Here is a 12,107-nt window from a genome sequence, read left to right on the forward strand (position 1 = left end):
AGCCTACTAGCTCAGTTCCACACTCCATCCTTACCCGGGAGTGGAATACCACACCTCTGGCTTGAGGTGTAATACCCCTGTAGCAGCCGAATCCTCAGGGTGCTACATTCCCCCCTGGTAAATCACAGCACGTCCTCGGGCTGTAAAAGAGCAAAAACATACAAAAACATACAATTTTTTTTCATAACATCATAAACATAGAAAACATTATATATATATTATCAGCAGCATAAAAACTTTTTCATTATAAACTGTTCATTATCAACATTCTTGTGCCTCCGGCCACGGTGCAACTTGTGACCGGGTAAAGTGCAACAGTCTCTTCTGAAAAAAACACAGTTCCTTATAAAACCAATAGGGGGCGCCTTAGAAAGCGCAACTATATACAAGGGGAGGTATGGCCGCTCTCAGTCCTCGGCCAGGTATTAGGAAAGGATGACCGCTCTCAGTCCTCGGTCAGTGGGAATAGGGACACACGGGTTTCAGTTCACACTTGTCCCAACGGGAACATATTTTAACTATTAACAGTTCTCTGTACCCTGACGGGTAACTATTTTACAGTTCTCTTTACCGTACTCTAGTAACGGCGTCCTCCTGCTCCTTCTCGCGGGTAAGCTTCAGACCCGTCCGGGTCCTCTTGCTCCTCCTGACACTTCAGCTCTTCCTCCGTCAAACGGTGTACATGAAGGGCATAGGGTCCTTTGGCACATTTGTGCCGGGTGAATGTGACCTCATCCCCTACGTATAGGTCACGTCCTCTGTGTCCCTCCGGTAGGTGGGACTCGACATCTCTCCTGGTCACGAAGACGTCGCCGGGGGTGCGGTGATCCCTGATGAAACCCCAACCGTGCTGCAGTTGGAATTTAATCACAGTCCCGGTGGCACGGGGACCATGAGCTGCACGGGGGTTCCTCCGGGTCCGACTCTTCTGTTCTGCACTTTGTATTTGCAGCCGCTGCTCACGGACCCGCCTCTCTCTCCGCTCTTGCTCAAAGACCTCCAACTGCTGGCGGCAGCACTCCGCACGCTCAGCTGCGGCCGCCCGAGTTTCTTGGGTGAACCCCATGAGGTCTCCTTCAGTGGGATCCCACTCAAACTGTGCCTCCTCCAACGAGAGCGGGGTCCTCTTGACGGGCTTCGGAGCCGGAATCAGGGGCTCGCACAGGGGCCTTTCCTTTTGGAGTTGTAGTTGGTAGTACTCCGGTGGCCATATAAAGGGCTGCCCATCCGGGCAAGTGTGCTGAGCAAACAAGTCTTCACCCAGGTGCGGCACTCTAGATGTTGAGGGCGCGGTGGTGGTAGCGGCGCCCGGGTTGACCAGGCCTTGCGACCAGGCTTGGGGCATCCTAAAGGTAAAGGGCACCGTTAGGACGGCGGCGCCCGGGGTTACTTGGCCCAGCGACCAGGCCGATGGCTCAGTGGAAGTAGAGGGCGCTGTTGGCACTGCGGCGCCCGGGGGCACTCGGCCTTGCGACCAGGCTGGTGGCGTCTCCTGCTTGGCCGCGCTCAGGGTTGAGGCGCGTGACGTCCCAGGGGGCGTGGTCGCGGCTTCTGCTTGAGGCCTAGTCTGGAGCGGTAGCGGTGCGGCAACGGGCACGAGCGGTGGGATTTCGGGCTCTGCGACGGGGAGCGGGGATAGGCTTACGGTGGCTGGGCTTGGGGTAGTGACGTCCCCTTTACTTGCCTCCGTCCCTTCTGCATCCTCTTCAGGGGCAGGCGTGCTCCTCGTTGCGGGTGGTGTGCTCCGCTGGCGGGTTCCAGCCTGCTGGGCCATCTCCCTGCTCCATTCCGTCAGCGTTTCTCGCTGCACCTGGGCCATCCTCCGTGCGAGGCCCTCCAGCGCGGTCTGTGCACACTCCCGGTCTCGGGGGAGCTGTGCCAGGATCTCCACCATGCCTAGTGGGGTTGTCGCTTGCAGCAGGCTCCTGACCACAGGGTCGGTGCTGCCTGACTCTCCCTCCATCTCCGGGTGCGACTTCTCCGGACTCCTCTCCAGACTCCTCATCTCCGGGTGCGCTCTCTCCAGACTCCTCCAGGCGGCACCCATCTTCGCTCTTTTGTTCTGTATCCGCCCCCTTTGGGGATGGTACCGGGGCAACTTGGTGATTGTCAGTTCCAGGGGCAGTTCCCTCACGCTGATGGACACTTCTATCATCACAGTCTCTGTTAGTGGGGGCGGTTTCCGCTTTTGGCGCCATTCTTGGACCTGGCCCACGATGGGAGGTGGCCTCTTGCCACCCTCTGGCACGCCCATAATGGCGTCCGCTCTGCCAGGGCGGGAAATCTTCTGAAATGGCGGGAATCGTCTCCCAGCGGCGGGAAACTCCGTGGATGGCGGGAAAAAGCTGCAGATGGCGGGCAACCGGCGGGAAACGATCCGTGATGGCGTCCGATGGCGGGGACCCTCTGGAATCGGCGGGAGACTTCTTTTTGAAGTAAATGTGAACTTTTCTTCAGGCACGCAGTACCCGGTGATTGCGGGCACGTTATCCTGCCGACTACGCCAAAAGTTGACGCGCCCCTGGGCCTGTGTCGCACTGCGTTGCGCACGCGGGAGCTTACCCGGAGCCGGATCTGTTGAGGGTTGTAGTCTCGTGGCGGTGACCCGGTCCGTGCCCAGGGAGTCAGACTAAGTGGCAGAGTACTAGTAGTAGATGTTGGATGAATGTCGACTACGCCACCCGTTGAGTGCGGCTTTGAAGCCGCCGCTGCAGAACAGTCCGCTGAGGCCGGTGGTATGTGTGCAGCAATGGTGGTATAACCCCCAACGGGAGAGGTATGGCCTCAGGGCAGCTTGTGCGGATGATGGGGGTGATGGTGGTACATGAGCGCAACAAAGATAACTCGGAGTCTTGATGGTGCAGTTCAGGGTCTTTACTCACGGTTACTCGGTTACTGCTCCAGGCCACCGCTGCAGAGGTGGCCGCCTGTGTCGCGCTGTGCTCACCAGGTGAGGGGCTCGATTAACCCCCAGGTCTTTCTGGAGTGCTTTGCAGGACCCCCTTTATGTCTCCTGTTTCTGGTCTTCAACCCCACTAGTGACCACGCTTATGTCCAGCTGCCTCGGACCTTCTTGGTGGGCAAACGTTGGCCTGCGTTTCCCAGGTCCTATGTGGTGCCTTTCTAGCGGGTTTGGTGAGGGGCTGCTCCACATGTAATGTCGCAGCCTCCGGTTCTTAGTTGAGGGTAGTTTCTCTCCTCCACTAATTTGGGATCCGGTTCCCTTCTTCTTGACCTGACCCCCCTACTCGGGTAGCGGCGGGCGTGTGGTGGCTACCAGCCAGTCCACACCCCTGGGGTCCCCTCTGTCCTTCTTGGAGCCCAGTCTGCTCCTCTTCCTCCTTCTTCCCTCCTCCAGGCTCAGGCCTCCTGACAGGGCCTGCCTGTGGAGCAGAGCCCATAAAGCAGCTCTGCTCCCTGGCTTCTCCTCCTGACAGGGCCTGCCTGTGGAGCAGAGCCCATAAAGCAGCTCTGCTCCCTGGCTTCTCCTTGCCTGTGGAGCAGAGCCCATAAAGCAGCTCTGCTCTCTGGCTTCTCCTCTCTGAACTCACTCCTTTTCCAAAATGGTGCCCCCCTCTTATACTCCTGTACAGAGTGCACCCAGGATCTACTTCCCCCACGCACACACTACCGGGTTCCCTTCTCTAGGTGTTCCCTCCCCCCACTCCAGCCAGGGACATGCTCACTCGTGCCTGCATAACTAATGGGAGCACCGTCGAGCTGTCCCCCGGAAATGTGGTGTAGTGCATGTGGGTGTTAGGGTCCTGAGCCACACTCCATCCTTACCTGGAAGTGAGATATCGCACATCTGGGTGAGATGCAATACCTCTGTAGCAACCGAACCCTCGGGGTGCTACAACTGCAATGCACTCCAATGGACTTAATAGGTCTCTGTACACATTCTGGGGGATATATAATGTCCCTCGTATACGATCCCGGTCACTGCCTCACAGGCTGGATTGGGCCAAACTTCTCAACACCACTGGATGATAGCAGCGGAACATGAAGTCAAATCCAGTGGGGGTTTTGTGGGGGTCTATTCCCATTAACCTCTTCACACCAAGACAGACAAAATCCTGAAGCGTATACCTATTTTATGTTGTCCTTCTTGTCCTTCTCCTCATCCTCCACCACCATATCACTATGGTGACCGAGATGCAACAGCCACATAATTTTTTAAGGGTGTTTATGATGCCCGTGGGGAAAATTTTTAGAGGCGCTGCCCTGGGACAAGATTGTGGACTTGGTTGCTGATGATGGTGGTTATAAATGTGCAATGACAGGTGCATGGCAGGAGGCATCTTCGCCTGCACCATGGACAGGGGATTGGCGTGCATGCTCAACAGCAGAACTGGCAGTGGTGTCTCCCTTAGACACTGTTTCTGGACCCTGGCATTCGGCCCAACTAGACAGGTGCTGTCACGCTGTCTCAGTATACTGGAGGTAGGGGGCCTAAGCTGACCCTAAGCTGGGGCCCTGACTAATCCCTCAACCTGGAGGTACTGTTAAAGGTACAGAGGTCCAGGCCGCCAGAGTAACCCCTACCTCCTGAGGATCCCTGCACCTAAGTAATCTAGTCCTGAGAAGGACCCCGATCACAACAAAAGGGAACAAGAAATAATATGCCCACACACAGTACTTAGACGAACGAGACAGTACAAGGGAAAAACCAAAACCACCTTGCATACAACAACTACACAACTACAACAGAGGGAACACCAACGGGAAAGGAGATAAATGATAAAGCGAGGAAAGGGAAAAAACACTTCCAAATACACTTATCTCAGAAACTCCAAACACCACGATCTGCTCTGTAATTCTGAATGAAATGCTTTCACCGACACTTCCCAAACAGACCAGCAGGCATTTGAAGGAGTCTCACTACAGAAATATTGATTGCAGCTGGGCGAGGCTGGACCTCATCTAGCACAGAGAGAGAGAGAATTAACTCCCTCACTGCCGAAAAAACACGAAGCACCAACAAGTCAGCTGCGAGAAGTCAGGCTGTGTACTCGTGACGATCTTCGTGGCGACACACCCGTAACAGTACCCCCCCTTCTACGAGGGGCCTCCGGACCCTCAGGGCCAGGTTTATCCGGGTGAGTCGTGTGGAAGGCCCGAATTAATCGGTCTGCGTTAATATCCGACGCAGGAACCCACATCCTCTCCTCAGGACCATACCCCTTCCAATGAACCAGGTACTGAAGGGACCGGCGATTAAAGCGTGAATCGATGACCCTCGATACCTGGAACTCCAAGTTACCATTGACCACCACTGGAGGGGGAAGTAAAGGTGACGGTACCACCGGCGCCACATACCTCTTAAGCAATGATCTGTGAAACACGTTGTGAATTTTAAACGTAGGGGGGAGGTCAAGACGGAATGCCACCGGATTAATAATAGAACTGATTCTGTACGGCCCGATGAACCTGGGACCCAGTTTCCAGGAGGGAACCTTAAGTTTAATATTCCTGGTAGACAACCATACCCGATCGTTCACACTTAGGTCCGGACCAGACACTCTCCTCCTATCAGCCATACGTTTGTATCGGTTTCCCATAGTATTCAGATTCTTCAGCACCCCTCTCCATACTGAAGCGAGTGATGAGGAAAATCGTTCCTCCTCAGGAACCCCCGAAGAGCCCCCCCTACTGAAAGTACAAAACTGGGGGTGAAAACCATATGCCCCAAAAAACGGGGACTTACCAGTGGACTCGCTCCGCCTATTATTAAGAGCAAACTCTGCCAGAGGTAAGAAAGAAGCCCAGTCCTCCTGGTTCTCTGACACAAAACACCGGAGATATGTCTCCAAGCTCTGGTTCATACGTTCCGTCTGACCATTGGTCTGAGGATGAAAAGCCGATGAGAATGACAAATGCATCCCCCGCCGTGCACAAAACGCCTTCCAGAACTTGGACACAAACTGAGACCCCCGATCAGACACCACCTCGGAGGGTACCCCGTGAAGCCTCACAATCTCCCCAATGAACACCTGCGCAAGAGTTTTAGCATTAGGGAGAGCCGGAAGAGCGATAAAATGTGCCATCTTGCTGAACCTGTCCACTACAACGAGTATGACCGTTTTACCCGAAGACGGAGGGAGGTCCGTAATAAAGTCCATAGACAGATGAGTCCAAGGACGCTCCGGGATCTTCAAAGGTAAGAGGGCCCCAGACGGACGGGTATGTGAGGTCTTAGAGCGCGCACAAACCCCACAGGACGCGACAAAAGTTACCACCTCCTTATGTAAGTTAGGCCACCAAAACCGACGCGAGAGGAGATCCACAGTTGCTTTACTCCCCGGGTGTCCTGCAAAAACTGAGTTATGGTGTGCCTCGATAACCTTTTGTCGCAACTGATCTGGAACAAACAGTCTCCCCGGAGGTCCAGCAGGGGCGTCCCCCTGAGCCTCCAATACCTCCTCCTCCAGCTCAGAGCATACTGCCGAAACCACCACCCCCTCCTGAAGGATAGGAATCGGGTCGTCCGTATTCCCGGCCCCAGGGAAACTACGAGATAAGGCATCCGCCTTTACATTTTTTGACCCAGGACGATATGTAACGACAAAATTAAACCTGGTAAAAAACAATGACCACCTAGCTTGTCTGGGATTCAGACGTTTCGCGGACTCCAGATATAGCAGGTTCTTGTGATCGGTGATGACGGTGACCGGATGAACTGCCCCCTCCAAAAAATGGCGCCACTCCTCAAAAGCTAATTTAATGGCCAAGAGTTCCCTATTGCCGACATCGTAATTCCTCTCAGCGGACGACAATTTTTTAGAGAAAAAGGCGCACGGATGCCACTTACCAGGGGACGAACCCTGTGACAATACTGCTCCCACCCCTACCTCGGAAGCGTCTACCTCTACAATGAATGGCTGTGACGCATCAGGTTGAATGAGTATGGGTGCCGAGGCAAAACATTTTTTCAAGGAGGAGAATGCTTGACAAGCCTTGTCAGACCACCTAGAAAAATCCGTCCCCTTTTTAGTCATGTCAGTGAGAGGCTTAACCATGGACGAGAAATTACGAATGAACTTCCGGTAATAATTAGCAAACCCCAGGAAACGTTGTAGTGCCTTAAGATTCTCTGGCCGATCCCACTCAAGAACTGCCCGCACTTTCCCAGGGTCCATACGAAAACCGGACGCTGAAACCAGGAAGCCTAAAAACTGGAGTTCCTGTACGGCGAACACACACTTTTCCCACTTGGCATACAGTTTATTATCCCGCAAGATCTGTAACACCTGCCTAACGTGCTCCTGATGAGACACCAGATCCGGCGAGTAAATTAAGATATCATCCAGATATATGACAACAAACTGTCCCACCAGGCGGCGAAAAATGTCATTAACAAAGTGTTGAAACACCGCCGGGGCATTAGTCAGACCGAATGGCATGACAAGGTTCTCATAATGCCCCTCCGGAGTGTTAAACGCCGTCTTCCACTCATCCCCCTCCTTCATCCTAATCAGATTGTACGCCCCCCTGAGATCCAACTTAGAGAACCATTTGGCGCCCACGATCTGATTAAAGAGATCGGGAATAAGTGGGAGCGGATACGGATCTCGGACCGTAATCCGATTAAGTTCACGGAAATCCAGGCAAGGGCGTAGGCCTCCATCTTTCTTCTTAACAAAGAAGAACCCCGCAGCCACCGGTGAAGATGAAGGTCTAATATGCCCCTTAGCCAGACTTTCTGAAATATAATCCTTCATGGCCTGCCTCTCAGGACCAGAAAGGTTATACAACCTAGCTTTAGGTAACTTGGCCTCAGGGAGCAGTTTTACAGAACAGTCATACTCGCGATGAGGAGGTAGTTCCTGACACCCTTTCTCCGAGAATACATCCTCAAAGTCCGCCAGAAATGGAGGTAAGACCCAAGGAGAAACCGCACCGATGACCGTGTTCATGCAGTTTTTATTAGAGAATTTACTCCATTGGCTTATCTCTCTGGTTTGCCAATTAATAACCGGGTTATGCTTAGCTAACCAAGGAAGGCCCAACACTATAGGAGTGGGAAGACCCTCCAACACGTAGCAAGACAACAGTTCTTTATGTATTGCCCCCACTTGAAGTTTTACGTCATGCACAGCTTGCAAAAAACTTCCCTGACCGAGAGGCCTGGCATCGATCGAGAATATGGGGATGGGTTTAGCCAACTCACTCAATCGCATACCTTGAACCCGGGCAAACCGAGCATCAACCAGATTAGCCCCGGCCCCACTATCCAGAAGAACAGATATCCTCTCAGTTCTCGTACCCACCACCACCTCCGCCGGTACGAGAAACTGAGACAAACCTAGGGACGAAATACCTACTCCCAGATTGCCGTCCACCACACAACCTGGGATCAACAGTTTTCCGACGACTCTTCACTCTGCAAGGAACGGGATGGACACCCCCCAATAAAATGTCCCTTTCTCCCGCAGAAGAAACACCTTCCTGTCTTATGGCGCACCACCGGTCCCCTCCCCCGAAATGATGTCCCTCCTAATTGCATAGGCTCCTCTGGACTGACCAGGGGAACCACCATATGAGGGGACCTTGTAGGAGGTGGAGTCATCACAGGGGGTAGAGTTATCCCGCACCTCTCCTGAAGCCGTCTGTCAACGCGAATAGCAAGGGCCATAGCGGCTTCCAGTGACGCGGGAGAGTCATACTGTGCCAACACATCCTGTAATTTGTCGGATAAACCATGACAAAACTGGCTCCTAAGAGCCGGGTCATTCCACTGGGTGTCCGTGGCCCACCTACGGAACTCCGAACAGAATTCCTCCGCCGGACGATCTCCCTGCTGGATCCTACGTAACTTAGACTCAGCAAGGGAGATCCGATCTGGGTCATCATATACGAGTCCCAGAGCAGCGAAAAACCTATCCACTGACTGGAGAGCCGGGGAGCCCGGGGGAAGAGAGAACGCCCAAGATTGTGGGTCCCCTTGTAGGAGCGAGATGACAATTCCCACCCTTTGTTCTTCACTCCCCGATGACCGAGGCCGCAGCCGAAAGTACAATTTGCATGCCTCCCGGAAAACAAAAAACTTGTCCCGCCCCCCAGTGAACATGTCAGGGAGAGCTACTTTAGGTTCTGGTCCGGCTTGCTCCTGAGGATGCAAAACCTTGGACCTAACGTCCGCCAGCTCCATGGACAAACTCTGCAACTGCCGAGCTAGACCGGCTACTGGATCCATGGTAGCTGGAAAAAAGCTAAGTGGGTCGGTGAAAATGTCACGCTGTCTCAGTATACTGGAGGTAGGGGGCCTAAGCTGACCCTAAGCTGGGGCCCTGACTAATCCCTCAACCTGGAGGTACTGTTAAAGGTACAGATGTCCAGGCCGCCAGCGTAACCCCTACCTCCTGAGGATCCCTGCACCTAAGTAATCTAGTCCTGAGAAGGACCCCGATCACAACAAAAGGGAACAAGAAATAATATGCCCACACACAGTACTTAGACGAACGAGACAGTACAAGGGAAAAACCAAAACCACCTTGCATACAACAACTACACAACTACAACAGAGGGAACACCAACGGGAAAGGAGATAAATGATAAAGCGAGGAAAGGGAAAAAACACTTCCAAATACATTTATCTCAGAAACTCCAAACACCACGATCCGCTCTGTAAGTCTGAATGAAATGCTTTCACCGACACTTCCCAAACAGACCAGCAGGCATTTGAAGGAGTCTCACTACAGAAATATTGATTGCAGCTGGGCGAGGCTGGACCTCATCTAGCACAGAGAGAGAGAGAATTAACTCCCTCACTGCCGAAAAACACAAAGCACCAACAAGTCAGCTGCGAGAAGTCAGGCTGTGTACTCGTGACGATCTTCGTGGCGACACACCCGTGACAGGTGCTTTGCTGTCATGTGCCTGAGCATGCTGGTTGTGGTCAGGCTGGTAGTTTTGCTGCCCCTGCTGATTCTGGCATGGCACATGTTGCAAATGGCCTTTTTGTGGTTAACTTGACAGTCTTTGGAAGACTTAACAGTTGGACTGGCAACTTCCCTCATATTGATGTTCTGGGGAACAACTGCCCGCCTTGTGTCTGTGACCACCCCACTGCTTATTCCTGCCTGTTGTGGTGCTACACCTCCCTCCTCCTCTGTGCTGCCCTCCTTGCTTGCCAGGTTGGCTCAGTGACTTCATCGTCCACCACCTCGTCATCCACATACACACCCTAAGCCTCCTCCTGACTTGCTGGCAGTTGTGTCTCATCATCATCACCCACCTCTTGCCACAGTAATTGCACTTTCCCACCATTGTCTTCGTGTGACCATGGCTGCTCAAATACTTGGGCATCGCTACATGTGATCTCCTCTTGCCCAGCTTGAAGCGGACCGGGCAAGAGGCCCGAATCTATAAATGGAAAAGTGAACAGCTCTTTGGCGTGTCCAAGTGTGGGATCAGTTGTCTCCAGGCACTCGGCATGGTGGGATTAATGATCAGGGTGAGGAATATGTGGTTCAGACTTAAGGCTACAGAGACTAAACCATGTGGAAGACAAGGTAGTTTTGGTGGCAAACTTACTGGAAGCATTATCTGCTATCCAACCAACAACTTTTCACTCTGCTCTGGCTTCAATAGTGGTGTTCTACGGCCACTTACAAAAATGGACAGGAAGGTAGAGTGACATGATGTGGGTGCTTATTGTGCTCCCTCAGCAGGCACAATTTCAGCTTGCCCACGGCTTCAGCCTCTGCGTGCACCATCACCATCACGTCCACTTCCCAGTCCTTTGCTATGCGCTTTGCCCATTTTAAATGGAGTATAATGTTTGTCACAGTCCCAAAAATGTCAGCATTATAACTGCTCTAATATCGGATCATGTTTGGTTACCACGGTTTTAGGCAGCGGCCTTATAGTATGGTATTGCTCAGCGACCAAGTGTGAATAGGTTTGAACAAAAGACAACTTGCAGACTTTAAATGGAGTATAATATTTGGAACGCTCCCAAAAATGTCAGCATTATTACAATAATATCGGATCACGTCTGATGACCATGGTTTTAGGCACTGGCTTAATAGTATTGTATTGATCAGTGACCAAGTGTGAATAGGTTTGAACATTACACAACTGGCAGACTTTAAATGGAGTGTAATATTTGGCACGCTCCCAAAAATGTCAGCATTATTACAATAATATCGGATCACGTCTGATGACCACGGTTTTGGGCACTGGCTTAATAGTATTGTATTGGTCAGCGACCAAGTGTAAATAGGTTTGATCCACACACAACTGGCAGACTTTAAAAGGAGTGTAATATTAGGCACGCTCCCAAAAATGACAGCATTATTACTATAATATCGGATCACGTCTGATGACCACGGTTTTAGGCAGTGACCTAGTAGTATTATGTTGGTAAGGGACCAAGTGTGAATAGGTTTGAACAACACACAACTGGCAGACTTTCAATGGAGTATAATATTTGTCACGTTCCCAAAAATGGATTATTACCACAGTAATATCAGATTACTTGAGATGACGGACAAGTTTCTCTGCTTCTACAATACAGCAATGCTATTAAAATCAAACAAACCTGGCTGTATGCTGCTAACAAGCAAATGGAGCTGTAACAATTATGTATTATATTGCTTTTCAAGCAAATAATCAGGATTAAGACCAAAAAGAATATTAGCCCTGATATATAGGGCTATGGATATCAGTAACAGCAGCAGACAGAATGTGCAATGCACCCTATTCTGTTCTATACACTCTCCACAAACTATGCCTGCCTAACTCCTGCTATCACCAGGATTGATATGCATATGGGTTAGTCCTTAGGAGGACTGTTAGTTTAGATGTTTATTGTTGTGGAATACCTCACTAAATAAACCACCAATTCTCTCCCTCACTCAGCTGCAGCTCTGCCTGTCTGAACTGTAGACTGTTATGAGCATAGGTCATCGAGTCTTTTATAGACCAGATGACGCTATGCGGCCAGCCAATCACTGTTACGCCACAACCAACATGGCCGTGGCATTTCAGTGACTGGCAGGCAATCCCCGCATGTTTATTTGCTGTCTAAACAGCGCCAAACATGCGGATGCGGGAACTTGAGCTCCCGCCCGAGCATCCAGGAAGTACTCACCGAGCGCCGA

This window comes from Phyllobates terribilis, unplaced genomic scaffold, assembly GCF_046119375.1.
Source record: "Phyllobates terribilis strain yellow unplaced genomic scaffold, ASM4611937v1 Scaffold_612__1_contigs__length_973912, whole genome shotgun sequence".
NCBI classification, from domain to species: domain Eukaryota; kingdom Metazoa; phylum Chordata; class Amphibia; order Anura; family Dendrobatidae; genus Phyllobates; species Phyllobates terribilis.